Below are 19,590 nucleotides of genomic sequence, written 5' to 3' on the forward strand. Positions count from 1 at the left end.
AGAACTTCTCAAAGATTACATAAAAAAGTGGAAACCTTTTAAGTTTTTTTTTTTCATTTGAAAATTGAACTTGCATATTTGATTTTAAGAAATTTGAGACCCCAACCAAGTTAATATTACTTGAACTTATTTTTGATTGTGATGAATCGAAAGCGGAAACATACCACTTCATTTTGTAATGAGGATCAGTAAGAGCGCACAAGCAGTAAAATTTTAACTGAGAGTGACATAAGAAGCATTTCCTCAAAACTCTAAACATTTATTAGTCTAACTTCTCAATTAGTTTAACCTCGGAATTTGTCATTCAGTTCTCTGGTACAATGTAATCAATTTCAGATCAACAAATTGTTTTATTTATTTTCTTCATTTTTCTTCACAAAGCGTACAGTTAAACAAAATACTCTTAAACGTATTTAAACATTTTTGCGTTTATTTCTTAGTTTTAAAAATTCTAAGTAATGGTAGTATTTTTCGAGTCAGTTAAAACAAATAAGTGAAACAAAACTAGGTTAGTTCAGAGGATACTTTTACTTTTTATTCCTCTCTCCCTTATACACCCACACAAAAAAAAAAAAAAAAAAAAGAACGCAAGAAAGAAAGGCAACAGTGAATGTTATAAATCTTATATATTGATTGTATTCTTACTGAAAATATTACACATATAAGACTAAAAACACACACACAAGTTTATTACTTATTTACTCTTTAAACGGTATCATAAAAAACCAACGAAAAAAACATTCATCGTCTCTCGGTAGATCTTGTTTAATATTTATTTAAACAACATACACATGAATCACTTTACTTCGTGTTAATATTTCAAAGAGGTTCCATATTTTATTTGAATAAATGATGTAAAAAGGATGTATTCACTGATTCGTAAGGGGTTTTGAAATACCATACAGCATTTTAATATACTTTTAGTATCATTTATTTTAATTTAAAGAATGTAAAACAACCGATTTAACATATTGTTAAACATTACAAAATGTGCTGTCACTTCTGGCGGAGAAAAAGTTCTATCTTAAACTGCCACGAAGCACAAAAATTATTTTTGTAAAAGGATTTCGGAAGCAAACTAAGCAAATATACAGTGTAACTTCAATTTAACCGATACCCGATTTAACGGTTGCCTCAACTTAATGATATATTTCTCTGGTCTGGATTTAACTTTATTGAATGCATATACTCCACAATTTAACAATATTTTTTTCCAATTCCTTGACGATCGCAAATTCAGGGTTATACTGCTCATACATTACTTTGTTTTAGTGAAAGCAGTTTATCTGTTACGTAGAAAATTTTTCCTTAAGAAAAATAAATAATAACTCCCGCTGCCCTCTGAATTGGAAAATATATAATGATGAGCTGCGTAAAATGTCTGGTATAACTTTTTCGAAAGAGGAGCTAATCAATGAGAAGTTTTTCAAAAATATTTCGTAAGAAAAGTCTTTCGTAACGAACATATGATACGGGGATATTAATTAATAAAAAGCAATGCGATAAGCCCAAAACAATAGGAAAAGTTCGTTGTGACGATAATGAGGAGAAAAAAGTTATTTTATTTGTGTTGGTGAACGATGTTGTTCGAGTTTGCAACTTAGAAGTGTACTTCGGCTCTGTTCTAGTGAATCCGTCTTTGGTGGGACAAACCAAACCTGGTAGCAATGTGAAAGGTTTCTCAGAACTTAATCACAGCATTACGTACGACTATGCCAAGTTAGGTTTGTATCAACTATATGGGATTTATTTTTCAAGGTGACCAAAGAGTGGAACAATACATTTAGTATATCGCTTTCAGGGGCGGTGGTCGCGCTGTGAAACCACCAATTTATAAATTTTTTTCTCTTTTTTTTTTCCGAATGTTTTGAATCAAGATCGCTTGAGTCCTCTTCATTTGAGTTCAATGAACAAAATAAGATGGCAGAATAACAAAAAAATATTTTTTTCGTAGGCTCAATTTCTTGTCCAAATCATCAAATTTTCAATTTTTCGTTTACCCCAAAATTGGAATTTTGTTTCAGATTTTAAAATTTTTAATTAGCGCTGAAAGAGTGAATCATTTTTCTTGATTTTACCTGAGGTATTCAATCATATTGTTCTAAATGATTCAAATTCATTTTTACATGTGTAAACATGTTTTTGTCCTTCCCCAGGGGGGGGGGGTGAACAAATGGGGACACCACCCCCAGCGAAAAAGTTGCCAAAAAATTTTTTTTAACTGAAAAATCTATGTCTAGATGATCAAATAAACCTACTTGGGGTGTTTTTTCTTCATATTTCTCAAAAATTAATGATGCGCCCCTGAAAGGGATATAAAAATTATACTTAATAGTCCTGTGTATGATAAACAATTACTTTCCAATGCATGCAAAATCTACGAAGTAACAAAATTCTCAAACTGCTCAATTGTTTCAATCTGTTCAACAATCAATCAACTTATGGCTCCTTTGCTTTCATATTTGCTGCTGTCCTTTTTTTAAATTTTTTTAATGTGTGGTTTTCAAAGGATCCATATGGCTCCCGTTATAAACCCTTAATCCGTAAAATTATTTGCTTTACTGTTTATGTTATTTCACTTCGATTATAAAGGTAAGATGTAAGGTATGGCAGTTTTTTTATTCTTCTTGCGAAATACATTTAACAAATGTTTAAAAATAACTGGTAAAACTACGAGAAATAGAGACAAGCGTTTTTTAAAGTTCTTGCAGAAGATCAATAGGGAAAAAAATCCGCAGCGTTACTGGTTATTTCAGTGGAACGTTTCAGGATTTCACAGGCCTTCACCTATTTCCCCTTAAAATCAAGTATCTTCGCAAAAAAGGTTCCTGAATTGCTACAAGTTATACGAAGACTGTGGGAAATCTGTATCACTGCTGTGAAACATTTTTAGCTACCAGTTTAGAGATTGAATGAGCGTGTTTTTTAAGTGTATTGGCCTCAGTTCGATTACAGCCCGTCCAGATTGACCAAGTTCCCAGTGAGAGCGAATAAGTCACTGAATATCAGCAGCTTTGCAAGGCAGGAAATGAAGTGAAGGGATATGCTCGGTTCGTACTTGCAATTCTTGCATAGCTTTGGTCATGGTTGCTATAATGTTTCCGGAGCTTTCTTGGTAAATCAGGAAGGTTTTAACCCATTACATGAAGCCCACTTATTTCTTCTAGAAAGTTCTCGAAACATGACTGGCTTTAACAGGGGAGATTTCCCATTTCTTCAGAAGTTTCAAGGATAATTTCAGAAAACTTACTGACTTTTAGCAGGAAACTTTCCTAGTTTTTGCAAGATATGTTACTGGCAGAAATTGAGCACATCATGTGGCTATTAGTTTTCCAGGAACGTTTCTGAATCGTTTTTACAATGTACCGTGTTAGATAGAAGTTGCTTTTTAGCCTATGAATAAACAAATCCAACGTCATAATCACAAAATATTTTAGGTACTAGCTGCGTCGCCCGGCTTTGCACGGTCCACCTCGAAAATAAAAGTTATGTTAAGTGACGCGAGTTCAACACTCAGGCTTAAACCAAAAAAAAAAGGCAGTGAAATTTTGCGACAGATTGCAAAAGAATATCCAAAAAGGAAACATTTTAAATCCATTGATTACAGGAAAAGCCTCAAAACAAAAACAAGAATTTTACCTGTTCATATTCGAGAAAAAAATGGCAACGGATCTTTTATCTCAATGATTTTCTTCACGCTAAACATTTTAATAAAAACATTGTTGCGGAAAGTTGAGATGAAGCACTGAATAATAATTTGAATGGAGGAAAGCCTTCGAAAAATAGGGATTTGATTTTGAAATCTAAGAGTCATTATTAATAGTTTTTAATTGATATCTCCCCTAATTATTATCGGAGGATTATGTTAAATAGCCAAACATGAAGACGGGAAGATTACGAATCCATCGATACCTGATTCGATGGTCAGTTCACTGTCGTTCGGGAGAAGAAGCTTGAACATGCATAGATACGCTCAGTTATTAATTATATAAGGTTGTTCCAAAATGTTCATTGCTAACGCGATATTTGATCGGTTCTTTATTATTTGCACCAAAAGATCCGTCTTATATTATCCCCAGCCTAGGATAATCATACAACAAAGTGAAAATTCCCGACACAAATAACCATAACTCCTGGCGTCTCAGGTTAAACCCGAAGTAATAAAGTATAATAAATCACTTACTAAAAGATGAACGTTTGAAAATGTAACGAACATCAGTAAAAAATAAATATTCTCAGCTGCATCTTTTTGAAAAGTAAGCTAATATTTTATTAATGTTGTTTGAACTAAGTTTCTAAATTTGCAAAACTTAATATTTTTATTCGTATAAATGATCAAAATGATGCACTTATACGTGTTACGACTTATATTTAGAACTTATTATGTGGCGAAAGATATATCTTACAGAACAAACACTTCATATGGTTTTATTTCATGAAGCATTTTAAGCTAAGTTTGGTATTATATGAAATATTCTTATATAAATATTCTCTTAAAGTGTTTAAACAATGCCTTCCATAAAAGCTTGACTTTAGTCCACGATATATTATTCTGAGAACCAAACACTTGGGAAATTAACTTACCGGAAAATATTATAGCGAAGAAAACTGCTATATATTAACGCAATGTACGTTCTTGGGTATCATGAACTTATTCAGCACTTTATGTGTATATATGTACAATGTGGTTAAATGCAGGCGCGTTTGCACACTGAATATTTGTATGTGGCATATAACCTTTTTTGAGCAAGAAGAAAGGAGGCTTTGATTACCAATATTTTTATAAAAAATACATATTGCTGGAAAATAAATAAATGAATAAATAATTTGGCTTAGAACATTTTTTAAAGAATTAATAGGACACTTTCTTATTGTTTTACCAGAAACAATTTTATGTATATCATATTTGAAAATAAAGAAAAGTTTTTCTTCTGCAGGTTGACCGCCGGATCTTTTAAAACAGAAGATCCGTCCAGAACTAAACGAACCTACTTTTCCGTCTACCAATATCGACTTTCTAGCATCTGATCAATATCCTCAAAATTAGCTAAAATCGCAAATTATTACAAACATGACTTTTTAACATTTTAAGCTGATAATAAAAAATAAAATATGCCTCGCTCGGATAAGCGTAAAAAATAATAAACGAACAAATAAAGTTGTAGAACCTTTTAAATATAAAGCAGACAATATATTTTTTTTCCATTAAAAATACTTTAATCGCTTTCAAAAAGAATTAAAAACAAGCTCATGATAAGAAATAAATTATATTAAAAAAAAATCGTTTGTTTTTCCTCTGTTGTCAAAAATAAATAAATAAATAAATAAAAAATAAAAATATACTTTAAAAAATAAATTAAAAACAGTAGAATGTCAACTTAAAATATAATTTTCATTATCACAAAAAATAAATAAATAAATAAATAAATAAATAAATAAATTGTTATTTCATAGTCAAGACCTGCAACAACTGCGGAGTCGGAATCAATCTAATTTTTGGATTAAGGAGTCAGAATCAGGAGTCAAAGGTTTTTAATTCAAAGAATAGTTTAGGGTCATTCCATAGAAATGTCAACCTCAACCTCAGAAAATTTTTTACCACAAAACCTTAATTGTGACCTATCATTTCATTCAGCATACTTTCTAGTGCATAAATCCAGTAACAGTTTGCAAAAATTTCATTCGGTGTTTTTCTTCTGGCTCTAAACGTGCGAGGTTGTAGAAAAGGCTTAGTATGTGCAAAAAACATGCGTCTACGTTTTCTTGTCTAATGTAAAAAATTTTGCAAATTTTTAAAAGAATTATGTTTATCCTAAATAATCAGATGTTGACCCAATAAAATTGACTGTTCTTTTTGCATACATTATAAGATAAGTATTTCAACTAATTTGGTTATTTCACAGAAAATATTTACGTTACGTTAGTCACGAAAATGTACTATTTTCTGCTTAAAAGCTAAACCAGATGATTGAACCAAACAGCACTTTTTATTTTCTTATATCTGTGTCATATCTAATTAAAAAGTGCAAAATATTTATTTTGGTATCAGTAGATATAAAATAATTGGTGTGACTAACGTAACAGTTTGCATGTGACTAACGTAACATTTTAAAAATGACTGCTAATATTTAAAACTTATTTAATTTAATGTACATTTTCATGAACAATTTTGAATATGTAGGCATTCTGTATTGATTAAAAAATATAAAGGGTGAAAAATACCAGCAATATTACATTGCAGACTTTCTGTTTACTTAGAAAAATCCTTTTCTAAAGGTCTTTATAAAGATACTTCCAATTTAAAGAATTATTAAAAAAGAAGAAAAAGGTGAGTAAAGCAAAATGAGTATTCTGCTGAATGTGCATTCAACACAAGAATCCAAGCTTAAGAATTAAGATAATAGAAATACAGTGTTAACAAAGGATAACGTCTCTATTTTTTGGAAAATACATCTCCACCAATTATTAAAATGAAGTAATGGCTGCTCGTTGGAAAACATTTGAAGATGTTACATCATGATACAGTGACAAAAAGTGCTGCGGTCATATATTTCAGAAAATGCAAGAATGATCATTTAGAAATTCAAACATTTGCGGTGATATGTGGAATTAAAATGCATTCTCCAAAAACGTTCGAATATTTTTTTTCAATATTACATTTTAATTCAAAAGCATGCGCAACACTATTCGTTCGATGAATCAGTAAACCTTAAAAAATAATATGCCATTGAAAAGTACTACGGAGTTTCTTATAACGATAACTAGTATATCGGCAGAATACTAGAATTCGGTGAAACTATCAACTTGCATAAAGTTAATTTTTTAAAAGAGAGAATATTTAGGATTTAATAACCCAAGAATGATGTCATTCAGTTTGTAAAAGCAGTTTTTTTTTTATTTGTTTATTTTTTCTTCGCACATTCAAATTGAGTTAATTAAACTGAATCCTTCCATTCAATTTCTTACACTAATATAGAAAAAAAAGTAAAGAAAGAACCATAATGCAACACAAAGAAGGTTCCTAAAAAGTGTAAAAGTAATATCAGAGCAAGATATTAATTATAAAAAGTGTTTTTATATGCATTCATTGCTTGTTATTCGATTGTTACGTTAGTCACGTTACGTTAGTCACACACAGTTTTTTGTAAAAGTACCATTAAGGGCCAAAAAAGATTCATCTGTAACAAATCTGTAGTACATTTAAAAAAATAGATTTTTTACCTCTTACAAATATATCGGCCAATTTTAAATGCCTGCGTAAGTTTCAGAAAAATTTGCCTCGTAACATAAGCATTGTTTCCCAGGGTTGCAAAAATGTTACGTTAGTCACAATGCCTTTTTTGGTGAAAAAACACCTGTCAGCGCTTATTTTGCTTCAAATTCTTGGTAGAAATAAAAAATAGTGACCTTGTACATTTTAAATCTGCATATTAAACCAAAACACATTTATTTTTACTCCCGGTGTAAGTAAAAAGAGTTTGAAAATCAGCTGCGAATGTTACGTTAGTCACTATGGAATGACCCTTTATAAGAGATCCGGACTTCAAAAGGTTGTTAAAAGTTAAGAGATCGTATATAATTAGTTAGGTATTTAAAACAATTCATTGTAAAGTAATTGAAATCAGTGTTTATTTTATAATTGGGTGTTTAGTTTGGTTAGTTTTCGTACTGGAATTGTAAAATAAGTCTCATTTCTCGGTTTGGGTAGGAAATAGTATGTAAGTGTAATCACTTATTTTTTACTTTTTAGTTCCCAGGTGTTTTCGAAGACGGTTTTTTTATTTAAAAATAATTTATCTTTTAAGTAAAATTTTCATTGTATCACAAAAGTAAAAATGAGATGTTTCGGAAAATGTCACGAACTTCATGTTTAATGTTAATGTTATCCAAAGTCATTAAAAGTTAAAACAAAAAAAGGAGGGGGGGGGGAGGGGTGACACGCGGGCCAGTGTATAGGAAATTAAGTTAAGATGGTTTTGTATTATTAAAGGGAAATTTTATGTTTGAGCCGTAAAATCATGGATAAAATTTGTCCGATATAATATGTATTTAAAGCTTTTAAATTAATATATATATATATATATATATATATATATATATATATATATATATATATATATATATATATATATATATATATATATATATATATATATGTGTGTGTGTGTGTGTGTGTGCGTGTGTGTGTGTGTGTATGTGTTATCAAATGTTGTTCCATAATGCTGTTATTATTAGTTATCATTTTAAAGCACAGTGTAAAAATTTCAATACCCATTGACTATTCAATGGTGTATGCTCAGGAATGATAAATTTTAAAGAATAGTTTCGTTTGACACAATGATAATCATTGCCCGATATGCAGCATTTTTTAAAACAATTTTAATTACAAATATGTACATCAATTAAATTTACAGCAATTTGTTATTAAGTATCGTTTGCTGACTTGATTTCGGTATTAGAATTAAGATTCATTCGAAGAGATTTAAGTTTTGATATTTGAAAAAGCGCATATTTCTCCCCGTAAAACTCTTGACGCAGCCCTGTTAGCTTCGCAATAAGCTATTGCTAATAAACCCAGTTTACTGACCTGATATTTAAGTGCCTGCCTTTGAGAAAAGCAAGAGTAAATCACAGAATTACACAGTATTTTACAGAAATACATTTTTTTTAAACCGTTACTAACAAATTTGGATTGGATGTGAGCTGATATTTCTTTTTGGTACAGGGATTTATTATCTTATTTTGAAATAAGCTATTTCGTTTAATTGTTCCCTTAAATACAAATTCCACTGAAGTGACCAGGAAATTCTCAAGTCCAGCGCTAACCTTTGAATAATTGTCACGATAATATCAAAGGACTGATGAGTATTCAGACTGTTAATTTTCAAAAAATATTAGTACCTGACAAAAATTAAATACTTTACTACTATCAGAAACCAAAATGGTTGCAAAAGGTTTCTTAAGTTCCCAATAATCATTTAGTACACTCAGTTTACCTCACAAGCAAGGTCATTCCGTTGAAACAGTGAATACATTTTCTTTTTTTTTTTTTGTTTTTGTTTTGCTAATTACCAGTTATTCATATATTTACTACAAAGAAAAAGGCAACTTTGAAAAAGGAGATACAAAAAACGTTTTCCTATTACAAAATGAAAATATTTATTAACTAAGTGATTATGGATAAAAATTGCATGACATTCTGAAGAAAGCGTACGACAAATGTATAAAATACACACGATCAAAACAAAATTACCCATCCAGTATGTTAGGAAAAAATGGGAAACGAAATGTCCGTGTTTCCTATCTAAGCACGTGAGTAAACAAATGGAGCATTACAGCGAGATTAGTTTATTCTCTTTAGAGAATATGTCTCTAGAAGCTGCCGAGCATCTGTTGTTATTTCTAGAGAGGCTATGCTAAAGCTTTTTGATGTATTAATGCTGGTTTTCCGTCCAAAACAAATGACGCACTCTTACGTGATATAGCCCTGTAACTGCTAATCCTGGTTTGTTCTAGGGGAAGTTCTTTTTTCATTTTGCTTGATTGAAAACTGAAGCTTGTGTGTTAAAACGTGGATAAATACCAAGGTATGTATTGTTTCAGAATGAAAACGAAAATAAGTGAGCCGAACAAGGCCACCCTAAAGGTACATGGCCCAGCATCTCACTCATTTATGATTGAATAGGCTTCAAATTTTGTTCATTCATCACATGACTCATTAAAAAAAAGAAAAAAAAAATCATGAGGAAAATTTAAGTTTTAATGATGTTTTCCAGCTGTTTATACAAAGAGCGGCAGTTTGGTTTTGTTAGAATTACGGACACCAATACGACCAACTCTAAAAAAATGTCAAAAGATACTTTCAAACTAGAAAAAAAAAGTCCTTATTGTCAATAAAAGAGCATATTCAACCACTTTTGATGTATAATCTGGCTTGTTACAGAATGCAAACTAAGGTAAGTAAGCCGAATAAGGCCACCCTAAGGTTCATGTCCAAGAATCTTGCCCATTTATGATTCAATTTACTTCAAACTCAGCACATTCATCACATGCCTCATAAAAAGTAAGGAGAACACTTTTACACTTATGTTTTTCAGCTCTTTGAACTAAGAACGGTGGATTGGTCTATTTAGAAACATGGATCCTCAGTACGGTGACCTCTGTCAATATGAAAACATATTAAACTACATTTGATATAAGATAAATAAATACCTTTGTGCTGAATAGTAAAGTCAGACAAAACAACGTAAGTAGAAGCACAAATTTGTAAATTACAGCAGACACGTGTTTCGGCGTTACAGGGAACGCCTTTTTCAATGCAAAAAAATAATGAGCTTATGGATGAAAAGACATCCGACAAAAGCCAAGAGCAGATAAGCATGCAGCTTAAAAGATAAAAACAGCGGATTAACCAAACACCAATGACAAAGTTATAAACCGATCAGGAACCAATAGGAGTGCAAGCAAAGGCCAAAAGCTTTCTCTTAGGTACGAACCCAGAAAGAAAGAATTCAATTGGACAAGGATTAAGCCGAAGCTTAAACAAAAAGAAAAGAAATTGTCAGTAACTGTGAACCGCAAGAAAGGAAAAGCAGAATGGAGAACCATGAAATAAAATAAACAGAAAAAAAATCGAAAAAAGGGAAAATAAAGATAAATAGAAGAAAATGGGGGGGGGGTGTCAATCAAGACAAAAAGGTAAAAATAAACAAAGGAAAATAAATAAAAAAATGAGTGGGGAAAAAAAAGGGAGGGGGAATGGGGAAAGGACAGTATTAAAGATATGGGAGCCAAATGTTAGAAAAATATGGAACTGCACTAAGATCGTTAACTAAGTTAGAACTGTTCCTCAAAATATGAAAGGATTCCCAAAAGTCAAGATCTGATGAATTGTGGCATTTTTGGATAATCTGATAAGAGTTAAAATCAAAAGAGTGATTCGAATCCCAACAATGTTGAGCAATACTAGACTTATTTAATTGTTGTTTTTTCACATAATTTTGATGTTCTTTCAAGCGAATTTTTAAAGCACGCCGAGTCTGTCCAATATAGGCAAGTTTACAACTACAATTAATTCTATAAATTCCACAACAATTAAGAGGGTGAATAGGATCTTTAAGAGAAGAGAATGAAAGTTTATTAATAGGAGAGAACACCACCTGGAATTGGAAACGTTTTAGAATCTTAGCAACCTGATAGCTTACAGATGGAAAGAATGGCAAAACAACCAAATTCTTTCTGATGAAGGTTCGGATAAGAACATTAGTTTGGGATTTATTTGAAAGTTTTTTATAAATGGAATCAATCAAAGTTGGCGGATAGTCTCTATCAATTGCCACAGCTTTAAGATAATTAAGTTCCACTTTAAGAAGTTCCGACGAAGAACAAATATTAATTGCGCGATAAACAAAAGAATTGAAAGCAGAATATTTTTGATTTGGAGGATGAGACGATAGTCTATGAGGAGGTGAAGAGACAGCAAAAGGTTTGCGATAAACAGTAGTTTCAAAACCAATTTCAGTACGAGAAACAAGTACATCAAGAAATGAAATGCAATTATTCCGTTCTTTCTCACAAGAAAACTGAATATGAGGATCTGTTGTTAATAAGAATGTTGTTGTTAATCTTTCTAGCGTTCCATTAAGTAATTCTCAAATTGAGGCTCTAAAATGTAATGATAATTTTGCTGTAAGTGTTAATCCTTCTTTTTCAAAGCTTATTGCTCCTGTTGAGAAAGCTTTTAAATTTAGTGCCTTAACTTCCTCTCAAAAAGATTCGATTCGGCATCTTATAGCTTCTAATATTGACTTTAACTCGAAAATTTCTAAACCTGTATTTGCTAATACTGGTAGCCGTTCTGTTAAAGACTTAGTTTCGAATTCTGATCTGGTTGTTACCAAAGCTGACAAGGGTAGCCAAATTGTTGTTCTTGACAAATCTTCTTATGTTGATAAAACTAATGATCTGATTTCTTCTGGGCCATATGCTGAAATTTCTAAAGATCCTAGTGATAAAGAGTTAAAAACTATTGCATCTGCTGTCAAGTCTGTTAAGTCTATTCCTCCAAATGTTAAACGCTCTGTTGTTCCATCTATTGCTAATTGTGCTAGATTTTATGCTTTACCTAAGGTGCATAAAGCTGGTATTCCTTTCAGGCCGATTGTTTCCAATATTGGTACGGCTTCGTACAAACTTGCAAAATATTTAGTCTCTGTGTTTTCTCCCCTTAGGAGTCACAATTTATTTACTATTAAAAATTCTGTTGAGTTTGTTAAAAAAATTCATAGTTTCGTTCCAAATAATTCTTTTATGGCTTCTTTTGATGTTGACTCTTTATTCACGAACGTTCCCGTCGAGGGTTCATTGTTATGCCTTCGTAGAAGACTTTCTGAATTTCATTTCACCAATACGGAAATTGAGGATTTAATTTTCCTTACCCGTACTTGTCTTAAGCAATGTTCTTTTGTTTTTAATGGGAATTTTTATATTATGTTAGATGGTCTGGCTATGGGTAACCCACTTAGCCCCATTCTTAGTGATATTTACATGCATTATTTTGAGGTTAAGCTGTTCCAAAAACTGCAGTTTCAATTTTATGTTCGGTATGTTGATGATTGTTTTGTTCTAATGAACCAGAATCAGTTTGAGAGTGATGAGGTTTTATCTATTTTAAACTCCATTGATCCTCATATTCAGTTTTCTTGTGAGAAAGAACGGAATAATTGCATTTCATTTCTTGATGTACTTGTTTCTCGTACTGAAATTGGTTTTGAAACTACTGTTTATCGCAAACCTTTTGCTGTCTCTTTACCTCCTCATAGACTATCGTCTCATCCTCCAAGTCAAAAATATTCTGCTTTCAATTCTTTTGTTTATCGCGCAATTAATATTTGTTCTTCGTCGGAACTTCTTAAAGTGGAACTTAATTATCTTAAAGCTGTGGCAATTGATAGAGACTATCCGCCAACTTTGATTGATTCCATTTATAAAAAACTTTCAAATAAATCCCAAACTAATGTTCGTATCCGAACCTTCATCAGAAAGAATTTGGTTGTTTTGCCATTCTTTCCATCTGTAAGCTATCAGGTTGCTAAGATTCTAAAACTTTCCAATTCCAGGTGGTGTTCTCTCCTATTAATAAACTTTCATTCTCTTCTCTTAAAGATCCTATTCACCCTCTTAATTGTTGTGGAATTTATAGAATTAATTGTAGTTGTAAACTTGCCTATATTGGACAGACTCGGCGTGCTTTAAAAATTCGCTTGAAAGAACATCAAAATTATGTGAAAAAACAACAATTAAATAAGTCTAGTATTGCTCAACATTGTTGGGATTCGAATCACTCTTTTGATTTTAACTCTTATCAGATTATCCAAAAATGCCACAATTCATCAGATCTTGACTTTTGGGAATCCTTTCATATTTTGAGGAACAGTTCTAACTTAGTTAACGATCTTAGTGCAGTTCCATATTTTTCTAACATTTGGCTCCCATATCTTTAATACTGTCCTTTCCCCATTCCCCCCCCCTTTTTTCCCCACTCATTTTTTTATCTATCTTCCTTTGTTTATTTTTACCTTTTGGTCTTGATTGACACCCCCCCCCCCCCCCCAATTTTCTTCTATTTATCTTTATTTTCCCTTTTTTCGATTTTTTTCTGTTTATTTTATTTCATGGTTCTCCATTCTGCTTTTCCTTTCTTGCGGTTCACGGTTACTGACAATTTCTTTTCTTTTTGTTTAAGCTTCGGCTTAATCCTTGTCCAATTGAATTCTTTCTTTCTGGGTTCGTACCTAAGAGAACGCTTTTGGCCTTTGCTTGCATTCCTATTGGTTCCTGATCGGTTTATAACTTTGTCATTGGTGTTTGGTTAATCCGCTGTTTTTATCTTTTAAGCTGCATGCTTATCTGCTCTTGGCTTTTGTCGGATGTCTTTTCATCCATAAGCTCATTATTTTTTTGCATTGGAAAAGGCGTTCCCTGTAACGCCGAAACACGTGTCTGCTGTAATTTACAAATTTGTGCTTCTACTTACGTTGTTTTGTCTGACTTTACATTTGATATACTCAAAAACATTATCAAAAATTCCATTTTTACTTGAATGGAAAATAGAGAGACCAATCGTTACATTCGGACACTGATAAGTGGTTGTTTTCAGTTTTTTGATTACTTCGCACAGCAGCATATGCATCACAGCGTCATGTTGTCCATCGATTCTTCAGTGTCTTAAAAAAAGATTCCAGTTTTCGAATAAAGTCAAGTATGACATTTACGTATACAATCTACTTTTCTTGGGTAATCAAATCACAGGAATCAATTAGGGTACAGAATGAGATTTTTATTTAATTCGTCAGTCAAATAACATAGTCACTCTGGAGCAATTAACTTTTTTCATGCTAGTATATTTACACACTGCCGTGGAATGACACAGCGCAGTATCTGCTGAAATGAGGTTTTGAGATAGTTGAAGAAACGCATTATGTAGAAAATTAATCCTCCGGCTCCAGAAAATGCGTAAAATTACTACATTAAGCATATTTGAAGGTCTTCTCTCGTTCCGAGTATTTTCATTTTCTTCATGGTTTGCAGTATAGGTATAAACGGATCACATTACATTGAAGATTAATTCACCCTATCTCTCAACTAATATATACAAAACAACTCCCTTCCCCCCTTTCCCCAGTTTGGCAGGAAGACGTGGTCTCCAGTGCTTGATTTTATTTATTTATTTTTTTTTAATCTCAACATGCTTAATTTATTTATTTATTTTTTTTTTTTTGCTCGACGTTTTTATTTTCTATGAAAAACATTGCCTCTAAACATTCGAAATTTTGTATAAAACATCAACATTGTCACTAATTTTAGGTTAAAATGGTCTTCTCTTTCTGTTGGGAATAACCACTTGCGATAAAATCTCTCTTTTACTATTTAAAATGTAAGTTAAATACTATTAGGGGGTCAGACATGATTCATTTGGTGCTGGAAATGGGACGCAAATTCGGTGCAAATTCAATCCTCTGAAATCGGCCTGCAGCGCCAAGATCTCTAGAGAGCCAACCAAATACACTTAAAGCTTCTCCACCAGCCCTACCCAGCAAGTGAACCACATTTATGTCAGAAATACCAATCTGATTTGCCTTTTTACAACGAAATTGTCACAAAATACGAGTAAGATTATCATTAAAATTTAGGTAGACCTTATAAACCGGTCTCTCATTCAAATTAGTATTTATTCTATTTGCGTACTGTTGATTTTTTCAGATATATGTTTTCATGGAAGTTACCTTCGAGAAACATTGCAGACAATTTAATGATGTACTTATATATCAATATTGATTTTTTGCACATTATTTATTCAATCAGTGAACAGTTTGCATCTGTGTTGGACCAAATGTTACAATTTGAAGACACATTTAAAAATATTTAATAAAGCACGTAGTTATACAGTACATGCTCGAAAACGGAACTTAACACTCGTTATTTGTGATGACATTGAAAATCTTTGTTGCATCTTTGTTGAAAATCTTTGTTATCTTTGACTATTTTGTAGTATCTTAATAATTACCTTTTCGAATATCTTGTCATTGTGTTGTGAAACTTACTATCAACGTTTCTTATAAAAGTCCTCGTTTGAATGTTACAGCATTTGAATAAAGGTAACGAGATTAAAATTCCGTTGATGAAATCGAATTCGTTTGCTGTTAAAAAAGGAAAAAATATTCTTTCCTTATTCTTAAAACTCTATCAGAATCTAAATTAAGGAGGTTCATTATTCGACTGAATGATATATTTTTCTTTGTTAGATAGGTTTAAAGATTTTTTTTTCTCTTATCGAAAACTGGAAGAAAAAATGGGGTATTTTTTTCTTTAATGATTAAGACAAAAGCATGCCTCCTCGTATAAGTAAGCGATAAAATTGCTGGCTATTTTTCACAGAAATTGAAAAGTTTAAAACAACAGAGATAAGTACTTCGTTAATTGCGCAATCTGAATAGCGATAACTTTACTTTGTCTCATTTGTTTAAGCTGTTCGTAAGACTTTCCGAGTAGATTTAAAAGAAAATCTTTTCAAAACCTAGCAATTGTTTCGTTTTAATTCGGCAGTTTATACACACTTGAGACAGATAATTTTTTATAACATTCATTGTTTTGTTGAAAGTAAAAAAAAAACATTAGCTTTTTTTAAATAAGAAATAATTTGGGAAAAAGGATCACTTAGAAACTCAAATGCACAAATCGTTCACGATTGATCTATTTTTTATGGAAAACTAATTTTTTAGAGCTACAAAAGTCTTCTTTGTAACACAAACGGAAAAATTGACGATCCTCATGCATCTTTCCTCGATATATTTCGTACCAATGTTGGGATTTCAAGTATAACGGACACTTCTAAATTTTGCAGTCTTCGAGGCATTGAAAATGACAGCTACCAGGTTGTAGTGATTTAGTTTCTGCGGGAAAATCCTAATTTGTGCATCATCACAACTAAGTTGAAAAATTTGTACTTCAGTAGTTAATGATTCGTTGAGCACGCCGCCCCCTTTCGCTAATGTTTGAAAACTTTTACTATAAAAATTTTGTGCGTAACGTTCCTACCAAGGACAGATGTCCTTGCTTTTTCCAGATGATGTAGCGTTTCCGCTCCCGGTCATTCCTGTTTTTTTTTTTTTTTTTTTTTTTTTTTTTTTTTTTTTTTTTAACTCTTTCTCGTCTTACTTTTCGTTCACTTGACCGTTGGTTTGGACTTTGTGAACCATTCTTTCTTTTGTGCATTGAAGAAAAGGCTTGTCTTTTATAGCCTCGAAAGAGCTGTTTTCTGAGTTTTTGACTCTTTTTTAATGATTTTATTTGTACTGAAATACACATTGTCGTATTTTAATCATTTTTTGAGTACACAGTTTTTTGAATGCTTTTTTACTTAAGTTGTAGCAGTTTGGTATCTTGGTAGCTGATTAAATAAAACCAGGTTAGCACAATTTAGTCTTGAGAAAATTCTAATTTATTTTTAAACCTTGATTACAGTAGTAAGTATTAAAATCCTTTATCAAAACCCAAATTAAAATAGATTGTATGTGGCAGAATATATTTAAAGTCACCAAAACAGAATCAATGTAGAAAGTTTAAAATCCTTGCCATCGTAAAAGCCTCAATATGTACTTAAACCAATGAAAAGACTTTTATTTGTAAAATGTTAAAAAATATAAAATTAGGCAAAATTGCAACGGAAAAAAAAGTTGAATCATTGTTAGTTTTCGTATCACTTGAGAGAAAGAAATTGCCCTCAGTCGCATTGTAGGTTTCGAATTTTGTTTCACGCTTTCTTTAAAAGATTATAACACCAGCACTAATTAACTTGAAGACTGTAATTAAGGTTTTTCTTGCTCAAAAATTAATATATTTCAACTGGTATCAAAATTTTAAACTAGGAGAATGTTTCAAATTTTGTGTCAATTAGATCAGTAGAGTCTTTGTAAATTGATAAGACATAGATGTCCATATAATCTTTTAAGAAGTACTGTGTACTCTAAATAAAAAGGAGTATTTCGTAACAAATAGCACATTTTGAGCAAGCTAAAACTCCACAAAAAGTTTCTTTCTTTCTTTGGTAAACTTACACAAAGTATGTAGAAAAATATAAAAAAAGGTTTTTTCCCCATTTCTAAAATTAAGCTATATAAAAAGATACAACAAACAAATCGATTCATTTAAAAAAAAAAAAACTAACACTAATAGGTGATGTTAATGGATTCTGTCCCAAACAACTTGCTACGTTTAGGTCAGCAATGTTGTTAAATGATTGCTACATTTTATTACTTTTCAAGAAAATGATGATAATATGATTTCATGTAAGCATTTGTCATGTATTTCAAACTACTATGCTATCAAGCAACAACAGTCCCTTAGCAAGCATTCCTCCCTTAAATCTGTACTCAATTAGTTTATAAAATTTAGGATTAATGGATTTGACCCAAATTAGTCGCTACATTTAGGTCCGCAATTTTGTTACAAAATAGTTGCTACATTCTATTACTTTTCTGCTAAATATTAAAAGGGTTGATATGATTTCAAGTAAGTGTTCTTAGAATTTTCAAAATATCATGCTGTCAATCAACAGCAGTCACTTACCCATCATTCCTCCTTAAATTAGTACCAAGTTAGTTTAAAAAGTGCAGGTTTTCACACTCTGAAGGCACACCTCAGTTTGTAAAGACTCTTCCAGGAGCGAAATCATAAAAGAATTTTCTAGAAAAAAAACCCCTGAGTTCATTAGGAAAAAAAAAACAGATTCTCCGTGTATACTCTTGGTCAAATTGAGGCGTGGCTTATTAAAAAGTGGCTTTTTAAATTTATTTAATATTAATTTGAGGGAAGGAGAAGTACATGGTAAATAAATTGTCAACTGACAGCTGAACTGAAGTCCTTAAAAAGTTTTCAAAATAAATCGTAAACTCATCAGTGGGAATAGTCAGTGCAAATGTATTCAAGTCAAGCAAACAATTTAGGACGAAAAAATGCATATTGGATGAGAGATATATAATATGACTCTTATACATTCGCAGCATAAACATACAGTGCAAAATTATTAGAAAGTGAAAAAAAACGAAAAAAAAAAAAAAAAAAAAAATCGCCCTACGCGCATATCATAATACGAGCTGCGTTCAATCTACTTTTTCATACTTATTTTTTTATCTGTCACAACATAAAACATGCTATCTCGTTCAGAAAATAATTCCTTTTCTATTTAATGTCCTTTCATTATTCAAATATGCTATTTTTTCTTGAAATTATCATATTTTTAGAAGACAACAAATAAACAATAAAACTGATAATTTTCTTACAAAAGCTCGGTCTGAGAATGAAGCATTTGTTGAAATTTTCTGTTATTAGAGCATCAGTAGTCAGTTCAGGAGTTTCAATGCAATGGTGCTGTTTGACGCAAACATAGATCCGCACAATTATTTGATTAACCATATTACTACAACATGAGACATATCACGTCGACTGAAATGTTAGCTGTGTCAATGAGTTTATTGGGAATATCAATGAGACAAATTGAGTCATATGTGAACTGGAGCAAATATTTGGATATATCATCATTTAAATTGTTTTTTACCTTTCTTTTATCATATTTTACATTTTCCGTGGGGTTAAAGAAAAATGCACATTTCCTCTTTTCTTTTCGTCACTCAAATGGAATTTATAAATATGCATCCAATCTCTTTCTTAAAATAAATCCGAAATAAAATTGTACGTGTGATGCCAAACATAACTTTGTTATGTAATGTTTTAAATAAACATATTTTTTTTTACTTCTTACAAGTGAAAATATATTTTTGGAAGCTATGAATATTTTTTGTTCCGTTGCACAAGGTTTCTTCACTGAATTATTCAACGCATAAGAGTAGGAAACGAAAACATTAGACGAATTGATAACTTCTCTGTAGACTATCTATACTTTGAATTCAATAAATATGAGGACAGATTGGAATTTCTCAATTTTAAAATGATTAAATTGTCAACTGTTTCGCATTAATTACAATTTTAGTAAAACTTTTGGCTTCTTAAAGCTCCTTAAATACATTATTATGT

The sequence above is a fragment of the Uloborus diversus genome, chromosome 1, assembly GCF_026930045.1.
Source record: "Uloborus diversus isolate 005 chromosome 1, Udiv.v.3.1, whole genome shotgun sequence".
Lineage (NCBI taxonomy): Eukaryota > Metazoa > Arthropoda > Arachnida > Araneae > Uloboridae > Uloborus > Uloborus diversus.